This window comes from Gorilla gorilla, chromosome 4 (genome assembly GCF_029281585.2).
Source record: "Gorilla gorilla gorilla isolate KB3781 chromosome 4, NHGRI_mGorGor1-v2.1_pri, whole genome shotgun sequence".
NCBI lineage: Eukaryota > Metazoa > Chordata > Mammalia > Primates > Hominidae > Gorilla > Gorilla gorilla.
Window position 1 is genome coordinate 128,944,648 of NC_073228.2, and position 23,040 is coordinate 128,967,687.

Here is a 23,040-nt window from a genome sequence, read left to right on the forward strand (position 1 = left end):
ACAGTTAATTGACCTTTGACAAAGGTACCAAGGACACAAAATGGAGAAAGAACAGCACCTTCAGTTAATTGTATGGGAAAAACTGAATATCCGTGTCAAAATGAATGAAATTGGACTCTTATCTCGCATCTTATATAAAAATAAACTCAAAATGGATTAAAGAGCTAAACATAAGACCTGAGCCTCCGAAACTATCTGAGTCTGTAAGACTAGTAGAAGAAAACAGGAAAAAAGCTACTTGGTATTGATCTGGGCAATGATTTTTTTTTGCCTCTAAAAGCACAGACAATAAAAGCAAAAATAGAGAAATGGGATTGCCTTAAAATAGAAAACTTTTATGCAGCAAAGGAAACAGTTAACAGAGTGAAGGGACAACCTACTGAATGGGAGGAAATATTTTCAAACTATGCATCTGATAGCAGGTTAATATCCAAAATATATCAGGCACTCAATAAGAAAAGAAATAACATTTTAAAAATGGGCAAAGGGTCTGAGTAGACATGTTTCAAAAAAAAAGACATAAAAATGGCCAACAGGCATATGGAAAAAATGCTCAACATCACTAGTCAGCAAGAAATGTAAATCAAAGCCACAAAGAGATATCACCTCACACCTGGGAGAATGGCTATCATCAAAAAGACAAAAGATAATAAGTGTTGGTGAGGCTGTTGGTGGGAATATAGATTAGTATAGTCATTATGGAAAACAGTAAAACAGCATAAGCCTCCTCAAAAAATTAAAAGTAGAACCACCATATAATCTAGCAACCCCACTACTGGGTGTATATGCAAAGGAAATGAAATTAATGTCAAAATTTATTTGACATTACATTCATTGCAGCATTATTCACAATAGCCAGCCTATTCTAGATAAGGATTTAACTTAAGTGTCTATGGATGAATGAATGGCTACAGTAAATGTAGTATAGGTAATGGAATACTATCCAGCCTTAAAAAAGAGGGAAATCCTGTCATTTGTGAAAACACACATAATCCTGGAGAACACCTATGCTAAGTTAAATAAGCAGGCACAGAAAGACAAATGCTACATGGTCTCACTTTTATGTGGAAGCTAAAAAAGTTGAACTCACAGAAGCAGGGAATAGGAAGTTGGAGGCCAGGGTTTGGGGGAATGGGGAGATGTGGTTTGAAAGACACAAAGCTTCAGTTAGACTAAATGAGTAAGATTTGGAGATTTATTGTATAGCATGGTGACTATAGTTATAAAGTATACTCAAACTTTCTAACAGATTAGATCTTAAATGTTCTCACAGCAAAAGATAAGTATGTGAGGTGATGGATCTGTTAATTAGCTTTATTTAGTCATTTTACAACGTATACATATATCAAAACATCATGTTGTATACTGTAAATATATATCATTTTAATTTGTCAATTATGCATTATTAAAGCTGGGGAAACATAAATTGAATAATTAAAAAAATCAATTTGAGGAAGTTTGGAAAATAAGGAAAATATAGAGTAATAAATATTACCAATAACTATTTAACCCAGATACTATTTACATTTTATTGTTTTCAGTCCTTATTCTCTTTGTATTAAAACGTGTATTTTTCATGAAAATAGAATTATTGCATGTACTGCTTAGTATCTGGCTCTTCCCTTCAAAATAATCTTTAAGATTACTAATTCCATTAAATAGTTTCTCAAACAGGAGTCCCCAACCCTTGGGGAATGGACCAGCACCGGTTTGTGGCCGGTTAGGAACCAGGCTTCATGGCAGGATGTGAGTGAGTGAGTGAGTGAATCTTCATCTGCATTTATAGCTGCTCCCCATCTCTCACATTACCGCCTGGGCTCCTCCTCCTGTCAGATCAGCAGTGGCATTAGATTCTCATAGGAGCTCAAACACTACTGTGAACTGTGCATGCAAGGGATCTAGGTTGCGTGCTCCTTATGAGAATCTAATGCCTGATGATCTGTCACTGTCTCCCATCACCCCCAGATGGGACCATCTAGTTGCAGGAAAACAAGCTCAGGGCTTCCACTGCTTCTACATTATGGTGAGTTGTATAATTATTTCATTATATATGACAATGTAATAATAATAGAAATAAAGTACACAATAAATGTAATACGCTTAACTCATCCTGAAACCATCTGCCCAGTTTTGGTCCGTGGAAAAATTGTCTTCCATAAAATTGGTCTCCAGTGCCAGAAAGGTTGGGGACTGCTGCTCTAAATACAATTTTAAAAATATTATTGCTTTCTTTTGGATTACAAAAGTAATACGTCTATTTTGAAACATTTATAAAGCCACCGATAACCCCATCATTTATCTAGACCTAGACATGTTAACTTTCTGGAAAATGTCTTCTATTTTCTCTCTCTCTCTTTTTTTTTTATTTTTTTTTTTGAGACAGAGTCTCACTCTGTCGCCCAGGCTGGGGTGCAGTGGCATGATCTTGGCTCACTGAAGCCTTGACCTCCCAGGCTCAAGCAATCCCCTCACTTCAGCTTCCCAAGTATCTGGGACTATGGGATGGACCACCACAGCTGGCTAATTTTTGTAATTTTTTTTTTTGTTAGAGATGGGGTTTCGTTATGTTGCTCAGGCTGGTCTCAACCTTCTGGGCTCAAGTGATCTGCCTGCCTTGGCCTCCCAAACTGCTATGATTACAGGCCTGAGCCACTGTGACTGGCCTCATATTCTCTCTTAATCCAGATATATATATAAATCCAGATATATATATATAATCCAGACTATACATATATATATGTATAGTCATGCACTACATAATGGCATTTCAGTAAACAAGGGACAGTGATCCCATATTATTATAGTACCATATTTTTACTGTAACTTCTATGTTTATATAGGTTTAAATATACAAATACCATTTTGTTATAATTGCATGGCAATTTATAGCTTTATTGCATAGGAATTTTAACAAAATATTTGATATCTTGATTGTCAAAATAATTGACAATCTTGACATAAGGGACAAGAATATGTTTTAAGAACTGTTCCATATAGCAATTGGCTATACCATATATTTTAGATGTGTAGTGGGCCATACCATCTAGGTGTATGATTGTACAACAACAAAATCGCTAATGATGCTTTTCTCGGAATGTATCCCTGTGATGCATGACTAACTTGATTAAAAGATGGGAGCATCCTGGAAAACCTGATTGTAATTGTTGCATTTTATTCCATTATAAAGGCATATTAGGGACATTGTTTTCAATTGTTATGACAACAAGTCCTTTATAGAAATCATTAGCGCATCCCTTGCTTTTTTGTAGGTAAATTCTTAAAGGTGGAAACACCGGGACAAAATTTATGAGTCTTTTCAAGACCCTTGAAAAAACAGAGGAAACTTTCCTCTTGAAAGCTAGAACTGACACCTCTATGGCAGCATATGAGAATACTTGTCTCTTTGAGCTTTTGCTGTCCTGTGTGCTGCTATCAGTATGTATTGATTGCAAAAATTGATAATTCTCTAGGGAGAACTTGGACCAAAAGAAAGGAATTAGTTTCCAGCTCTGAGGTTTAGTTTAAAGAGAAAAACCCAAGCAAACTAATAAAGAACAAAACTCTTATTCCCTTTGGTTGCCCCAAAGGAATTGACCAGAAGTACATACATCTGGGCATTATTTGAAGTTTTCTGTGTCATTATTTCACAAATCCTCTTTTGCACAGTGGATGCTTTTCTTTTTCCCTAGTCCCATGCTCACAAACTCTTAAATTATATTTTCCTTTACTGGGTTATAAAGGTCAGATTTAATTTACCTAATAGAACCAATTGATGGAAATCTACACAGTAAAAGAGATACTAGGCTTGAGAAGCTAAGAACATTTTGTTCCTGCCTCTGTGCTGCTCTCAGCATGTTTTAAATATGACCCAACATTTGTTGACGGATACCACATGTCACCATCTTTAAATGACCTTATCCATCTTATCACCACAACTTCAAACTTAGAAAGAAAGAAAAAAAAAACCCACCACCAAATGATCCTGAATGAAGCTGCCTGTTATGTCCAAATGATCTCGAAGTTGCCTGTTAACTGTCAGCAAACTTGTCAGTAATTTCTCAGTAATCATTTACCAGATTATATAGAAAATTAAAATCTCTTGAAAAACATCTCTTTTAAATTTTGTCTTTTAGGCTGTCTAATGATAGTGAAAGGAAAGAAACTATTTGATTAATTTGATCCTTGTAGATAAGCAAACCCTTATCTAGAGTTTGGGAATGAATCAAGAGGACTGCATTCACCTTCTCAGCCCTACAATTCATGGCTTTGCCACTCCAGAGGGACTCACAGCTCCTCCTTCCTGCTCTCAATTCGGTCCTTTATCAAATGGGGCAGATAACATCTTTCTTAGATAGTTTTTGGAGTTTCTTTAAGAATAAAATATATTTAAAAAATCTCAAGTGCTATGTCAGTGTTCAGAGTCAGAACCACAATTTAGGCCTTACCATGTTTTTAAATTTTCTATATTTTTTTAAAAAAAGCTTGGATTAGCTCAATTGCCTTTAATTATTAGTAACAGGTCAATAAGGTTAGTCAACTGGTTTATAGTAATTGACCTTTGTAGTTTGATGTCTGTTTTCTTTTTCTATTTTAATAATTTGTATACCAATTTGACTAAGTGCTAAAATAATTAAATTTATAGTATTTTGTGAATGCTAATCTTTTTTTTTTCGGTTTCATAAGTGGTTGTCTCACAGCCTTTCTCCATAGTTTATTTTATCTACATTTGAACAAAGAACTTTTTAACCAGTGTGACAAGGGGACATTAACAATTCTTTTTGTTTCTAATAATTGGTGTTTATTGTATCTCAGCACTACCTCCAGAAGAGGTAATTTTTCCAGCTAACTTACAGAGCAATACTAAACAATGAAACCCCAAATTATATACCAATATGAGCATTGTTCATAAACAATACTATAACACGACCTCCTAGAAGTTTGTCATTTCCTTTCTTTCAAGGATAAATTCCAGCAATCTAAGCATATGGTTGTCAGATGAAAATATCACTGATTTCATTGTGTGACAACATTGATACTGTCTTCAGCACCTCTTCGAATGTCATTAAGAAAGCCAAAAGGCTCCAAAAGCATTGGTTACCTGTGTGTAATTTATTGGAGATTCTGTAGGGTAGATCCAGTGAAGTAAAACCATGTGCCCTGCAGGTAACAAAACCAGCCTCCTTAAAGGATAATTTTGCTATCTTCTGTTTCTAGAGTTGACCTTTGTTGGTCTTACCTGCCTGTTCAAGGGACTTATATTCTTCCTTCCAAAATCATACAGTGCTTTCTCGGAAAAGGGTCCTTCTTTTAGGTTTATTTAGCACCTGATGGGAAAAGTGAGGTCATGCTATTTCTTGTGGGCCAAGGTCAGAGCAAGGACATTCCAGAGCTTCTAATTTTAAGGCCTTCTCCCTCTGTGTCTTTCTGACCCAGCTTTGACATCAAAACTGAGCAGTGACTCTTTCCCTTTACAGTTCTGCTGTAGTTATCTGAATCCTCTCCCTGATTATTAATGCTTCTTCTCAATAAGTAATTACACTAGATAGAAAAAAAAAGAGACAAGAATATATTTTAAGAACTATTATCAAGTCAGACATAGTGGCTCATGGCTGTAATCCTAGCACTTTGGGAGTCCGAGGCAGGTGGATTGCTTGAGCCCAGGAGTTTGATACCAGCCTGGGCAACATAGCAAAACCATCTCTACCAAAAATTAAAAAAATTAGCTGGGTGTGGTGGCACACATCTGTAGTTCCAGCTACTTAGTAGGCTGAGGTGGGAAGATCACCCCAGCTTGGGAAGTCAAGGCTGCAGTGAGCTGAGATCACACCAGTGCACTCCAGCCTGGCAACAAGAATATGAGAGTAAGACCTTGAATAATAATAATAATAAAAAAACCATTATCATCATGCCAAGATATAAATGTGAATACATTCATTTTGGAGGTGGTTAAGGTGCTTATCCAGGCATATGAGAAATAAGGATCAGGCCACATTTCAAGATTTGTCTTTGAGCTTTAGGCATTGGTGCTCAATTCCATCTGTGATCTGAATTTCACTGGGGACAGACATTGAGTCTTCTTGAGCACAGTTTTACAAAGATTAGTTTTGCCAACCAGGAGGATTTATTGGCAAAGTGGTATGAACTGGAATGTGGGGAGCAGATAGATTGGTTAGAAAAAGCTTGTGGCGGTCTGGGATACAGGCAGCATGCAGTCAGCAAGGAGAGTAGCAGTAATACTGTGAAAAGGGAGCCAGAAATGAGATAGGGATAGAAATTAACAGGCTTCAACAAATGACTAGATGTAGGAAAGGGGCTTAAAAAGGAAGAAAGCGTCAAAAATGATTCCTAAGTTTTGAACCTGGCTACTGGTGAGAGCAGCAATGAAGACTGGCAAATCACATGGAACAGGATTGTGGGAAATGTAATGTTTTGGGTTCAGGCAAATTGAGTTTGATGTGTCAGTAGGTTATCAAATATCTGTAGACTATAGATCAAAACCACATAATTAGTATTTAGATCTAACTTTTTGCATTAAGATATTCCACTATTGCATGCTAGAAATGTTCTGATTTTTTATTTCCTCTTGTGCTTTTTCCTGTGCTTATTAGATTTTCTTGCCAAGATGAGGCATCTGTAGCTTAAGGATACAAGTTACTCATCCAAAATAATGTCAGACTTAGGAATGTACGATTTCCAGAACTGGAGTACTAACATTGCCCAGATGTTTTTAAGCTGTGGTGGTAAATCCACCCAGATGTCTCTGATTGCATCTAGTTTGTCTTGAGTTCTTTGCTCATCTTGTGTGGTTCTCTTCATTTAATCTGCTATAAATCAGTATCGCTTTGAATTTTTTTATAGGAAGTTTGTGGAGGTCCAATGATATGAACATGGAGAAAGCAGGCTTTATAAAGCTATTCTTAGATCTAATAATAAATCAGTGAATATTAGAGAATACAGAACTTTCGGACTGAGAGGATACTTAAGGATAATCTAGTTCAGTTCTTTCATTTTATATTTTTGAGGATTTGGGAGACTTTACGAAGACACAGAACAAGATAGTGGCAGAGCTAGGAATAGACACCAGCAATATTTGGCTTAATATTACATAAGAGGATTTTGATAATATTACATAAGAGGATTCTTTTTTTGGCATTTTAATGAAAACAAAATGTATGGAAAATAGAATAATTCTTTATCTCTCTTCATTTTTCTGCATTATCCATTTTTTCCCCTTGTATGGGGACATTTCCATCAGCCTACAAACACTCTTATTTCCTCCATTAAAAAGTAAAATAAAACACCCTCACTTGACCCCACATCCCTCTAGCTTACTTTTTGATTTCCCTTACAGTAAATCTCTTATAAGGAGCCTGTCTATACTCACTCTCTCCAGCTTCACTCCATTCATTCTCTCTCTTATTTTTACTGAAGTGAAATTCACTTAATATAAATTAACTATTTTAAAGTGAACAATTTTGTGGCATTTACTGCATTCAGAATATTATGCAACCACCACCTCTGTCTAGTTCCAAAAACATTTTTATCAGCCCCAAAGAAAATTCTAGGTCCTTCTTAATGAAGTGGCTCTCCATTCCCTCTTTTCCTAGACCCTGGAAACCACTAATCTGTATTCTGTCTTTATATGTTTACCAATTCTGTATATTTCACATAAATGGAACCATATAATATGTGACCTTTTTGTGTCTGACATCTTTCACTTAGCATAATATTTTCAATTTTCAGCGACGTTGTAGCATGCATTAATACTTCATTTCTTTTTAATGGCTGAATAATAATGAATTGTTTCATCATTCTCTTAAACCTACTCCATTTTTTTTTTATTTATTTTTGACAGAGTCTCACTCTGTAGCCCAGGCTGGAGTGCGGTGGCGTGATCTTGGCTTGCTGCAACCTCCGCCTCCTGGGTTCAGGCAATTCTCCTGTCTCAGCCTCCCGAGTAACTGGGACTACAGGTGTGTGCCACCATGCCAGGCTAATTTTGTGGTATTTTTTGTAGAGACGTGGTTTTACCCCATTGGCCAGGCTGGTCTCGAACTCCTGACCTCAAGTGATCTGCCTGCCTCAGCCTCCCAAAGTGCTGGGATTACAGGTGTGAGCCACTGCGCCCAGCCCAAATGTTCTTTACCTCCCCATTTTCGAAAGTGTTCTTTTCATGATCACCAGTGACCGTTAAGTTGCCAAATCCAATGAGGATGTTTCAGTCTTCATTTAACTAGATGTATCAGCAGCATTCAACATAGCTGATCATTCATTTCTATGAACTACATTCTTTGCTTGGGTTCCAGGTGCGCACATTCTCTTGGTTTTCTTCCTGGGTCATGACAACTTTGCTGATTGCTTCTTATCTCTTAAATCTTAATTTGGGGTGCTGAAGGGTCATTCGTTGGACCATCTCTCTTCTTGATTTACTCTGTTGGTTATCTCATTTAATGCTACTGTTAATGTTTAATTTTCAAAAAGTCATGAGTTTATGCAAATATATAATGAATACATCTTCAACATTTATCACCCTTATTAATGAGGGAACCAGTAAGATGTTAAAGCTAGTTCAATAAATATTTTAAGAGCTATATATTTTAGCAATTTAATATGGAATATGTTGCATAATAAAGAATTCATCTTATATTTGTCCCTGGTTCCTGAGAGAGCTTATAAACCCTGGAAACTCCTGAATGGCAAGAGAGTCTTCATTATTCACGGTGAGCCTCTAGGGCCACACCTGAATTTATGCAAATGAAGTGACTCATGGTGTACCCCTAGACATTTATGGTACAGGGGCTGGTCATTCTACAAAGACACACCACATAATTAGAAGGTTGGGGCTTTGAGCCAGATGACATCAACCTGACCTCTGAAGAGTGGAAGGAAGCTAGAGACTGAGTTCATGGTTAATGATTCAATCAACAATGCCTGTGTAATGAAATCCCAATAAAAATTCTGAACATCAAAACTTGGGTGGGCTTCCCTGATTGATGATACACAATTATGTGCCAGGAGGGTGATGCATCCTGAGGACAAAGAAATTTTGTGTTTGTGTTTGCCTATGTGTCTCTTCATTTAGATGGTCCTGACCTGTATCCATTATAGTGAACTGTAATTGTAAATATAGTGCTTTTCTGAGTTTTGTGAGTCATTCTAGCAATTATCAAATCTTATGAGATAGTGGGAACCTCCACACTTGTAGCCAGCTGGTCATAAGTGAGGATGACCTGGCAACCTTGGAGAATGCAGCGAGTGTCTGAAGTAAAAAGAATCTAATGGAGGACTGTGCCCTCAACCTGTGAAGTCTACACTAGCTCCAGATTTAGCATCAGATTTACATTGCAGAATAAGTTTCAGGGTTAGAAACAAAACGGGTTAATATTTTGCAGGATAATAGACCAAGTTTTCTATTGAACAGAAATTGTATCACTATTAGACTAAATTCTGTAAGTTAGTTGATAACTTCATTAAGTCTGGGACATAAAATCAAAATCTCAATATTTTATGGAATCATGGCTCCCCAAATTTTTAGTTTGTAGCTCAATCCTGATTTTTAGACTAATACTACTTGATTGTCTACTAAGTATGAAAACTTAATGTATCCAGAATTTAAATCCCAATCTTCTTGCCCCAGATATGCTTGACGTGGACTCTTACTCATCTGTAAATGGATTATTGATCCTTTCCAGCCACTTGGCTTTCTTGCTGCCCAAGATGTAACACATGTCCACTCTTACTGATCTCTTTCTAAAACACTCTTCATGGTTTTTAATCCTCATCTCTTTTATCTCTTTGTTCAGATGTCACTGTGATGAGACATCCTCTATTTAGACCTTTGTCTCCTGTCCTCACTCCTCTAACCTTGCTCCTTGCTCTGAATCATTTTTCTCCATAGCACTTAACAACATGCAACATGATATATGATTTGATTATTTTGTTTTTTGTTGTTGCCGTCCATGGAAATGTAAGCTCCATGAGGGCAAGCATTTTTTGTTTATTTGTTTTCTTGTTTTATTCATCAAAGTCTCCCTAGTGCCTGGAATAGTTTCTGGCACATAGGAATTCAACAAACATTTGTTGAATAGTGAGTGAATGTGACATTATGCAACTATTGAAAAGAAAAGGAGCATAAGCATATCACCTGCAATTTTATATTCAAATAAAATCTATTGATTTTAGTAGTTTTAGGTAGCTATATAATTATTTCCATGGTTTGGAATTGATTTAAGAGGCAGCTTGCAAGTCATTATGAATGTCAGTTTAATTACTTTAGAGTTACAGCTCATTTTGGACCCCAAACAGAATTACCCGTCTTGAACACCACTTTGTTCATCAGACTTGACTCTGGTAATGATGCGGTGAAAACTGCCATTAGTTATTTTCAATAATCTTTTCCCTTAGTCAATAATTTTTCATTTGCAAGTAACAGATATATACTTAAACTATCAAAGTTATATAGTTTGTTGATAGTAATTCACATTGTTTTCTATTTTTCCTCTTGCCAATCCTGAAAATAGTTGCATTTTGTCTTCCCTGCCTTAGCATGGTTTAGTTGCAGGGTCAAAGCAGAAACAGCCTGAGGTCAGTTCTCTTCCTGTTTTTTTTTTCAGTTTAGAAAGCTTAGGCATTTGAGAGGTTCATGGTAGGGTGACCTAGAATGGGAAGAGAGAAGTTGGTATTATTGAGGAGACAGTGATGACAGAAGAGATGAGAAAGGGAACAAATATTTTTTTCTGAAGGCTAAGAACTGGTCATACTTGAAATTCCCTGAGCACATAATTACAGCTGCTGTGTTGTCTCCCAAGAATGTGACAGAGCTCGGAAGAAAATGGCTGTGTGTTGCTTCTAGGGCTAGTCTTCACAGAAGAGGGGTACTACGAGGTGTCTCATTGAATCCAATGGAAGTAAACAAAGTTGAGCTTCATGAGAGACTGAGATTGCAAAGCATAAAATCTGTCAGGGAAGCCAAGGAAAATGGCAATACCATCTCTCTTAGTTCATTTTATGCTGCTACAACAGAATCCAGTTGTACTGAGAGGTGACAGCGTGCTCGCAGCCCTCGCTCACTCTCGGCGCCTCCTCTCCCTGGGCTCCCGCTTTGGCGGCACTCGAGGAGCCCTTCAGCCTACCACTGCACTGTGGGAGCCCCTTTCTGGGTTGGCCAAGGCCGGAGCCCGCTCCCTCAGCTTCTGGGGAGGTGTGGGGGTAGAGGCGCCCACGGGAACTGGGGCTGCGCACAGTGCTTGTGGGCCAGCACGAGTTCCGGGTGGGCGTGGGCTCAGCTGCCCGCACTTGGAGCGGCGGGCTGGCCCCGCTGGCCCTGGGCAGTGAGAGACTTAGCACCTGTTCCAGCAGCTGCTGTGCTCAATTTCTCGCTGGGCGTTAGCTGCCTTCCCGTGGGGCAGGGCTCGGGACCTGCAGCCCACCATGCCTGAGCCTCCCCCGCCCTCCGTGGGCTCCTGTGCGGCGGAGCCTCCCCGACAAGCACCGCCCCCTGCTCCACGGTGCCCAGTCCCATCCACCACCCAAGGGCTGAGGATTGTGGGCGGGTGCACGGCGTGGGACTGGCAGGCAGCTCCACCTGCGGCCCTGGTGCAGGATCCACTGGGTGAAGCCAGCTGGGCTCCTGAGCTGGTGGGGACATGGAGAACATTTATGTCTAGCTAAGGGATTGTAAATACACCAATGGGCACTCCCTATCTAGCTCAAGGTTTGTAAACATACCAATCAGCACTCTGTGTCTAGCTCAGGGTTTGTGAATGCACCAATCCACAGTCTGTATCTAGCTACTCTGGTGGGGACTTAGAGAACCTTTGTGTGGACACTGTATCTAGCTAATCTAGTGGGGACGGAGAACCTTTGTGTCTAGCTCAGGGATTATAAACGCACCAATCATCACCCTGTCAAAACAGACCACTTGGTTCTCTGTAAAATGGACCAATCAGCAGTATGTGGGTGGGGCCAGATAAGAGAATAAAAGCAGGCTGCGGGAGCCAGCAGTGGCAACCCACTGGGGTCCCCTTCCACACTGTGGAAGCTTTGTTCTTTCGCTCTTTGCAATAAATGTTGCTGCTGCTCACTCTTTGGGTCCACACTGCCTTTATGAGCTGTAACACTCACCGTGAAGGTCTGCAGCTTCACTCCTGAAGCCAGCGAGACCACGAACCCACCAGGAGGAAGGAACAACTCCAGACATGCTGCCATAAGAGCTGTAACACTCACCGCCAAGGTCCGCATCTTAACTCCTGAGCCAGTGAGATCACGAACCCACCAGAAGGAAGAAACTCCGAACACATCCGAACATCAGAAGGAACAAACTCCAGAGGTGCCACCTTAAGAGCTGTAACACTCACTGCGAGGGTCCGCGGCTTCATTCTTCAAGTCAGTGAGACCAAGAACCCACCAATTCCGGACACAGGACCTCCTTATTCATGGTTTCAGTTATCCATGATAAACCACAGTCTGGAAATATTAAATTGACAATTCCAGAAATAAACAATTCATAAACTTTAAGTTGCATGCCATCCTGAGTAGTGTGATGAAATCTCATGCCGTTCTGTTTCATCCCACTCTGAACGTGAAGCATCCCTTTCTGCAGCACGTCCATGCCGTCTATGCTGCCTGCCTGTTAGTTACTTGGTAGCCATCTTCTTATCACATCAACTGTCGCAGTATCCCAGTGCTTGTGTTTAAGTAATACTTATTTTACTTAATAATGGCCCCAAAGTGCAAAAGTAGTAATGCTAGAAATTAGGATTTGCTAAAGAGAAGCCATATAGTGCTTCCTTTAAGTGAAAAGATGAAAGTTCTTAATATGCTGAGCTTGCTAAGATCTACAGTAAGAATGAATCTTCTATTGGTGAAATTATATTCTTATAATTTTTCTACTTTGTTATTATTTATTGTTAATCTCTTACTGTGCCTAATTTATGAATTAAACTTTAACATGTATGTATAGAGAGGAAAAAACAGTATATAAAGTTCAGTACTATTTGTGGTTTCAGGCATCCACTGGGGGTCTTGGAATGTATCACTTGTGGATAAGGAAGGAACTACTGTACTATTGAGTGGGTAATTTATAAAGAGCAGACATTTATTTCTCACAGTTCTGGGGCCTGGAAATCCAAGACCAAGACACCACCATTTGGTGTCTGGTGAAAGCTGCATCCTCTGGAGACGGGGAATGCTGTGTCCTCACATGGCAGAAATGGGGAAGAGCAAACAAAGTAGGTGAACACTGTGCTGCATGAAGCCTCTTTTAAAAGAAACAATTCCTTTAATGAGGGAGCAGCCCTTATGGCCAAATTACTTCTTAAAGGCCAGACTACTTGGTACTACGACATTGGCAACACCAGAATTTTGGAGGGGTTAAGTTTCAACATCAATTTTTGAGTGAACAAACCATTTAATCCATAGCACCATCTCTCTCTGAAGCTGAGTCTTCTTTCCCTCTTTGAAGGCTAGCTTTGCCTGCTTCAAAAATGGCTTCCCCCAAACTGGATTTATCTCACTTCCGATTCCAAGAAAGACACTGGCAAGAGTCAGTCAAGTTTTGTCTAGCATTAGGACATTGGAAATTGCTGTTACCAATCTCTAGGAGCATTGTGAGCAGGAGCTGAGAAGAAAGATGGGAAAGTTAGTGAATTTATTAGTCCCTATACTTTAAAAGTCTAGTACCCAGAACTTTGTTATGGCTATTTCCTGGTTTCTGGGGCAGAAGCATTTTGGTATTCAAGATAAAACTCCTGTCCAAGAAAGCCCATTTGGATGGGAGAGCAAAAAGCTTCTGAACTGAACTGAAAGGTGGGGTTGGTTCTTCTTTACCAAAAGAAAAATATAATCATCTACTGATGAGATTCTTAAAAAAAAGAAAAAAAAAAAAGGAAGAGTCAATTGACTTGTAGATCATGAATGGGTAGATGTGGGGCCAATTTACTGTTATGTGTGAAAGGCTACATGGAGCAATCAGGGCAATAGCATCCTCAGCATTAGATCTTTAGGTAGTTAAAACCAAGATACTGTTCCAGGACCCTAAATACTCTTATAGGTTGGTGAGAAAAGAAAGGGAAGAATAGACTGCTTCTTTCTTCCTTATTTCTAAAAACCTGGCTTTCAGTTATATTAAAATGTTAATCTGCCTCCATGGCCATAGTCAATACTTTGATTACATAAAAATAAATTGCAAATGAAGGAAGAGCATATGCTAGAATTATAAGAAATGAGTAGTACATATTTTCAAATAATGTAGTAGGTTGGAATTTTACAGATGACTGGTAAATTGTTAAATACAATGAATAAATAAAACAATGTGTACAGTTTTATATTCTGATTGCAGAAAATATTTTAGTAAACTTACAGAAATTTACTCTGAAAGTTTAAACTTGAGTATGAACTCTAGAACACTTTATGTAACAGAAAATAAAATACCTTAGGAATCTAAAGCCAAAAAAACTTAAGAATAGAATGTAAGAAAGTTTATCATAGATTGTTAAGAAAATAAAGAGCTGTAGTGAACATACGCATGCATATATCTTTATAATAGAATGATTTATAATTCTTTGGGTATGTACCCTGTAATGGAACTGCTGGGTCGAATGGTATTTCTGCCTCTAGGTCTTTGGGGAATACCACACTGTCTTCCACAAGGGTTAAACTAATTTACACTCCCACCAACAGTATAAAGCATTCCTTTTTCTCCTTATCCCCACCAGAATCTGTTGTTTTCTGACTTTTTAATAATTGCCTTTCTGACTGGAGTGAGATCGTATCTCATTGTGGTTTTTTATTTGCATTTCTCTAATGATCAGTGATGTTGAGCTTTTTTTCATATGTTTTTTGGCCACATGAATGTCTTCTTTTGAGACGTGTCTGTTCATATCCTTTGCCCACTTTTTAATGGGGTTGTTTGTTTTTGTGTGTGTGTAAATTTAAGTTTCTTGTAGACGCTGGATATTAAACCCTTGTCAGATGGATAGATTGCAAAAATTTTCTCCCATTCTGTAGGATGTCTATTCACTCTGATGATAGTTTATATTGCTGTGCAGAAGCTCTTTAGTTTAATAACAAACACATGGAATCAACTAACCCAACTGCCCATCAAGATAGACTGAATAAAGAAAATGTGGTACATATATACCATGGAATACTATGCTGCCACAAAAAGGAATGAGATCATGTCCTTTGCAGGGACATGGATGGAGCTGGAAGCTGTTTTTCCTCAGCAAACTAACCCAAGAACAGAAAACCAAACACCATATGTCCTCACTTATAAGAGGGAGCTGAATGATGAGAACACCTGGACACACTGGGGGAAACAATACACACTGGGGCCTGTCAGTGGGGGAGGGGGGAAGGAGAGCACCAGGAAGAATAGCGAATGGATGCTGGGCTTAATTCCTGGGTGATGGGTTGATCTGTGTAGCAAACTACCATGGCACACACTCACCTATGTAGCAAACCTGCACATCATGCACATGTACCCTGTAATTTATAGTAAAAGTTGAGGAAAAAAAAAATAAAGAGCTCAGCTGGGCGCGGTGGCTCACGCCTGCAATCCCAGCACTTTGGGAGGCCGAGGTGGGCGGATCACGAGGTCAGGAGATTGAGACCATCCTGGCTAACATGGTGAAACCCCGTCTCTACTAAAAAATACAAAAAATTAGCCGGGCGTGGTAGCGGGCGCCTGTAGTCCCAGCTACTTGGGAGGCTGAGGCAGGAGAATGGCGTGAACCCGGGAGGCAGAGCTTGCGGTGAGCAGAGAGGTGCCACCGCACTGCAGCCTGGGAGACAGAGCGAGACTCTGTCTCAAAAAAAAAAAAAAAAAAAAAAAAAAGAGCTCAAGGAAGGCAAACATACAAATTGTTCAGGCAATACTTAATAGGGAAACATAGTAATGTTTTCTAAAATCTTCAGGCTCTTAAAATTAATTTCTATTTTATTAATAGCCTCGCATCTTTTATGTATATCTGAATGAAAAAAAGAATAAATTGAATGATACTCTCTAGTTTGCAGATCAGGCTTTTGTTCTGTTGTTGTTTAGACCTGTTAATTCATTTATAAAACTCTCATTTTGGAAGTATGGAGTTATTTTTATATGGAAGTTAATTGTTTTTAAATGGTATGACTTTTTTTTTTTTTTTCTTCCATGAGCATTTCGATGCCCGGAAGCGGGAAACCTGATTTAGCTATCTGTTGCCGTCTTGGTCTTTATTTTAGCTGGGAAGACTAAAGGGCTGCATGTTAACCTCTCCTTGAACTCAGGGATTAAATCTAGTTGGTTATCTTAAGTTTAATAAGTAGTATCCATGAGCACAATGATTCCTTTGAGTGACTTTATTAATTAAACAGCTTAAAACAATTGCTTGAGACATGGCTATGGCAAGAAGCCTTGGGAGTACTGAGGTACTTCTGAGAAAGGGAGTAGGGCACTCTGTCAAAGACTCTGGAAGGTTCAATTGTGTCTTTTGTTTTATACTTGAAATGCTGGACCCGCTCAATGAATTAGCAGGAAGTGACACATACTGAGTCGTGGACACGCATTCACATGCTAGAAGACATTATTAATGCCTCAGGAATGGTGGAAAATTCTTTCTTCTACTTATTTTTATAAATTATTGTTTCTCCCTCCATTGTACCTAGAGCTAGAGGGAATTGTCCTAATAATGTTAGAAGAGGATGATTTTGTATGACGTTTGTGAATCCACATTATACCTATTTGAGATTAAGTGCCCTCAGTGTTCTTGGTACTCAATGCACTGTGGAAGTGAAATAATGCCTACTTGCTCTTCCAGAGTTTGCAGTTTAGCACAGGAAAGAGGGAGACAACGATTGAAAACCAGAAGTAGCTGAAAAAATGAGAAAAAATATCTGTAAACACTAGGCTGGGAAGTTTGGTCATGTACACCTGAGAAAATGTTCACCTAAGCTTGGCAACGATTTTGAAGAAGCACAAGTTATGGTACATTTTAAAGGAAGAGTAGTACCAATCTTAATGTCTTAACTAGGCTAAGATCTATGACCCTTAATTGACAAAAACTATCTACAACTGAATTACAAAATATTTCTGAAAGTCAATAAATGAATCTATATTAGTCAAAAAATATGTTAACCGGTGGATAACATGATTACAGTAGTATCCAAGGAAAGGAAACAACGTTTATCAGTTGGCTTACTTATTTTTCAGTTTCATCTATTTCCTAAAATTATATTAGTGACTTAGAACAAAGTAAGCATCCTAAGAATGTAGTACATGGGCTTTGCATAAATACAGCCACATGTGCTATAAAATAGATTTGAAACATCAAACTCACTCTCCCTCCAATCATATGGCTTAAATAGCCAAAGGTGTACTATACACTTGTGTAATATTTTCTCTCTTTAATTCTTCCTTTTATCATTAAAAAGGCATGAATTATCATGCTGTATAAATAGAAAAATATGATAATGTGTGTGCATCTTGAAGAAGAAGGCTCTCATTCCATTTAAAAAATAAATACCAGATTAGGAGGAGCCAGATTGTAACATTTTGGATCTACGACTGCTATTTGCTTTGCCACCTGAATGACACAAAGAACACTGTTTGTGCAGTGTTGTGTGTGCCTCTTTATAGAACTTGCATGTTTTCCAATTTGTATACATGCATACTTTGTTTTATTGTACTTTATTGCACTTCTCAGATTTTACAAAGATTTGAAGGTTTGTAGCAACCCTGCGTAGATGAAATCTGTTGGCTTAATTTTTCCAACAGCATTTTCTCATTTTATGTCACATATTGATAATTATTGCAATATTTCAAATTTTTCATCATTATTTTATCTGTTATGGTGATTCATAATCAATAATCTTTGATATTACTATTGTAATTGTCATGGGGCCCACAAACCACACCCATATAAGATGGCAAACTTAATAAATGTGTGTCTTCTGACTGCTCCACTCACCAGCTGATCCTCATCTCCCTCCTACTTAGGGCCTCCTTATTCCCTGAGACACAATAATATTAAAATTAGGCCAATTAATAACCTGAAAATGACCTCTAAGTGTCCAAGTGAAAGGAAGAGTTGCATGTCTCCCACTTTAAATCAGAAGTTAAAAATAATAAAGCTTAGTGACCAAGGCATGTCAAAAGCTGAGACAGGCCAAAAGCTGGGCCTCTTAAACCGATTAGCCAAGCTGTGAATGCAAAGGAATAGTTTCTTAAGGAAATTCAAAATGCTACTCCAGTGAACTCATGAATGATAAGAAAGTGAAACAGCCTTATTGCTGATATGAAGTTTTGAGTGGTCTGAATAGAAGACCAAACCAGCCACAACATTCCCTTAAGCCAAAGCCTAATCCAGAGGAAGTCCCTAACTCTCTTTAATTCTATGAAGGCTGAGAGAGATGAGGAACATTCAGATTTGAAAAGATCAGAAGCTAGGAGAGGTTGGTTCACGAAGTTTAAATAAAGAAGTTGTCTCCATAACATATGAAAGTAACCATGCAAGGTGAAGCAGTAAGTTATCCAGAAGATCTAGCTAAACTCATTGATGAAGGTGGCTACACTAGTCAGATTTTCAATGTAGATGAAACAGCCTCCTATTGGAAGAAGATGCCATCTAGGACTTTCACAGCTAGAGAAAAGGCAATGCCTGGCTTCAAATCCTCAAAGGACAAGTGACTCTCTTGTTAGGGTTTACGCAGCTGCTGACTTTAAGTTGAAGCCAATGCTCATTTACCATTCTGAGAATCCTAAGGCCCTTAAGAATTTGCTAAATCTACTCTGCCTGTGTTCTATAAATGAAGCCAGAGAGCCTGGATGACATCATATCTGTTTATACATGGTTTACTGAATATTTTAAGCTCACTGTTGAGACCTACTGCTTAGACAAAAATATTTCTTTCAAAATATTGCTGCTCATTGACAACGTATCTCATTTCCCAAGAGTCCTGATGGAGTTGTATAAGGAAATTCACAATTAATGTTGTTTTCGTGCCTACTAACACAACATCTATTCTGTAGTCCATGGATCAAGGAATGCTTTCAACTTTCAAGACTTATTTAAGAAATACATTTTTTTTTAAGGCTATAGCTGCTGTAGATAGTGATTCCTCTGATGGATCTGGACAAAGTAAATTGAAAAACTTCTGGAAAGTATACATTCTAAATGTCATTAAGAAAATTTGTGATTCATGAGGGGAGGTGAAAATATCAGCATTAATGGGGGGTTTGGAAGATGCTGATTCCAATTCAAATGTATGACTTTGAGGGCTTCAAGGCTTCAGTGGAGGAAGTAACTGCAGATGTGGTGGAAATAGCAAGAGGCCAGAAGTGGAACCTGAAGATGTGACTGAATTACTGAAATCTCATAATCAAACCTGAACAGATGAAAAATTTGCTTCTAATGAATGGGCAAAGAAAGTGGTTTCTTGAGTTGGAATCTACTCTGGGTGAAGATGCTGTGAACATCATTGATATGATAACAAAGGGTTTAGAATATTACATAAACTTAGCTGATAAAACAGCTGCAGGGTTTGAAACATATGACTACAATCTTGAAACAACTTCTACTGTGGGTAAAACGCTATAAACAACATTGCAAGCTACAGAGAAATCTTTTGGGAAAGAAAGGGTCAATTGATGTGGCAAACTTCATTGCCATCTTATTTTAAGAAATTGCCACAGCTACTCCACCTTTCAGCAACCACCACCTTGATCAGTCAGCAGCCATCAACATGGAGGCAAGACCCTCCACCAGCAAAAAGGTTATGGCTTGCAGAAGATTCCAATGATCACTGTTTTTTTTTTTTTTTAGCAATAAATTATTTTTAAATTAAGGTATACATATATAAGACACAATGCTATTGCACAGTGCATTTGTATCAACATAGCTTTCATATACATTAGGAACCCAAAACAATTTGGGTGACTCACTTTATTGCTATGTTCGTTTTATTGTTGTCTGGAACCAAACCTGCAATATCTCTGAGGTATACCTGTATATGTCAAGGTTTTTGGTTTTTTTTTTTTTTTTTTTTAAACCAGACTTTAAATTTCCTAATAGTGCTCTCTGTCTTTTGTTCACTTCTGAATTCCTTGAAAACAGAGCCACACAAATGTGGTCATAAAGGGAATTAAGAGCAAGTATCCATGGTACATGATAAAAGGAACAAGACCCTTCTTGTTCAGAAAGTTTTTTTTCTTAATCTGAAGATATTGAAATAAAAGTATAGCCAAGCTTTTGAAGTAAAGTTGCTAGTTTTTGCTTTGAACTTAGACAAGCTTTCCACAAAAAGCTGACAAAGAGTGCTTCAGGTGCTCAAGTAATGCATGTAAGGAGGTGGGCAGTATTAGAGCCCTTAGAATGGGCAAATGTGGAAGGGGAGGAGGAGATGAGAGTGCTACCCTGCACAGTGAATATGAAAGTCAGGCTTAATATCCATCCTTGCTCAAAACTGGATCTGTTTTAGCAAAATAATGAGATATTTAATTTATTGGATAGTTTCACATTTTGTGGCTGATTCTGTTTTCTACTCTCTTACTCACCTTTCCTCTGAGTAATCCCACCTATTGCCATAAATTTCTTAAAAAATTATTTAGTCACTTAACTTCAGCTTTTGTCAGCTCATTTCTAGTATTTTTAGGGTCAAACCTAAGGTTTACAGCTAACAAAGCCATTTTCTTTAACAGTATCAAAATAGATCTTTTCAAATGTGTAAGAAATGTCACCTGAAAGGCACTTGAAAAAATTTTAACTGTCCAAAAGAAATATTAGACGTTAATAATATTTTATGTCCTAATTAAGATGTACATGTGTCTTTGTAGTGAAAAATTCTGGCCAAAGGTTAATTAGAAATGATAAAGATAGCTGTCATATTCTCTTTTTAAAGATTCATCATTCTTAACCATTCCTTGTCCAACAATTCTGAATCTTAAAGAATAAAACATATAGTTATTCCACTAAGAATGATCCAAGCAACTCTTAATGCCACGTGTCACTATTCTATGTGTTTGAAATAAATAACTAAAATATGGTCTTTGCTTTGAGAAATGCAAGCAAAAATCTTTGGGAAGCTTAACTGCTTATCCTCTCCAATTCAGCTGAGTTACATGTCTTCTGAAGAAATCTTGTTTGAAATAGAAAAAGGCATTTGACTGGGTTAAATGATGTTATTTGGGAATTTTGTAAGTGCTGCAGGGTGAGAACACACATTGTTGATTTTAAATGAAGAGAGCGTTTTCCAAACCACAGCCTAGTTCTGGCCCCTACCCTGCCCCTTTCTGGGTCAATCAATTGCCCCCAGGCTGCTTATAGTAAAAATCATGTGTTAAGAGTAGGTGAATTTCAGTGGCTCTCATAATTATGTTTCTGTGTTTCTTCAAAATATCTGATGGATTGAAACTTTACCCTCCCTCTGCAAAGAGATCATGTATTTGCATGCTCCATCTCAACTCCATTTGAGTGCACGGTCATCATCAATACATTTTCTGGACTGGTGTCTCAGCTTATTTTGGGGAAATAATGCCATCCTTCAGGCTTTTGTTCTCCTATGTGCTTGGATCTATAAGTAAATATAATGGTGCAGCAGTCAGGAGGAGGAACCCCTTATTAGATTGCTGTTGCTCTGTTCAGGAGAACCCACTGGAAACTCTACTGGGCGATCTCACAGGAAGCTCTCTGTGTGCCAGGGCTTCTCAGCTACATTTTGTTTAACAGCTTTGTGGAATATTAGAATTCTTTTCATTTTTGGTAATAGAAAACTGGCTCAGAATACACACTATTGGGCCACATGTGGGCTTTTATCTATGTAACCTGATCTAAAGTCTTAAAACCAATGCTAAAAGATGGGGATAGAAGAAAACATTTTGCATTTATTTTAGGTAAATGAGACTTGAGACATTTTTCTTCCCATGCATTTATTTGCTGTATATCCAAGTACAAAAATCTAAGGTTATTTTTAATATTTAAACTTTGCTTGAGAAGATTTAAGAAAATATACCTATATTTAAAAATAAACCAATGACTACACCTATGCATTTTAACCATTTTTAAAGAGAAAGTTTTCTGTGCATAATAGCTTATCATGATGTGGGTTCTTTGCTGAGGCTTCAGAAATTGTTAGCGCCAATTCCAATTTGCTTAGTTCATTTACTTTGCACCTAAGTTGTAAATTAATCATTGCTGGTAACATCAATTTAGTTGTAATTAATCATAGAGGGAGGAGTAAAGCAGTCGGATTGGTGCCAGCCATATTAACTGCCTTATCTGATTGCTGTTGTGTAATTTTCCAGCACTTTGATGAATATACAGGCAAGAAATACTTTGGGAGCTTGCAAGAATATTCATATTATATTTGGAAATATACTTGAAAGCACTATAAATAGTTGATTGCTGCTTTACCTGAAGATTTTTTTCTTGTGGCTGTTAGATAAATAACTTTTACACGCACACCACACGCGCACGCACACACACACACATACACACTACGCCCTTGCTTTGGATAAACGATATGTTGATGCTTTCAGAGCCGGTGAAGCTAAAAATGGAGATTTAATTGAAGTCTTGGCTGGATGTTCAAGGTTAGAGAAGAGCGGATACCAACAAATACAAGTATTGATGTTTCCTATGCAGTTTCCTCCTAGCAAATAAATATTTAGGGGGAAATACCATTCTCATTTGCAAATATATAATATTTCCTATTCATTGACCAAATATATTGATTTTTACACTATTATAATAAGAGTATACACATAACTTTATTGATAACTAATAGAATTTTAGGTGATTTACAACAGACAAATGACACACTGATATAAAAGGAATAATATATTAAAAATAACATATTTTACAATTTCCATAAATATGTCTTATAACTGCCTATTCATTGTATGAAGCCATTCATTGCTTTGAATTGAGGACAAATTCCACCTACAACATAGAAGTCATTGCTTAGCATGGAGTTTCAAGCTATACTTTTCAGGCCACAGCAAAACGATAGTTCTGAAAGCTGGCCTTTGCATGCATACTTGTGAAAGCAGGGGCAAAGTCTATGAAATCC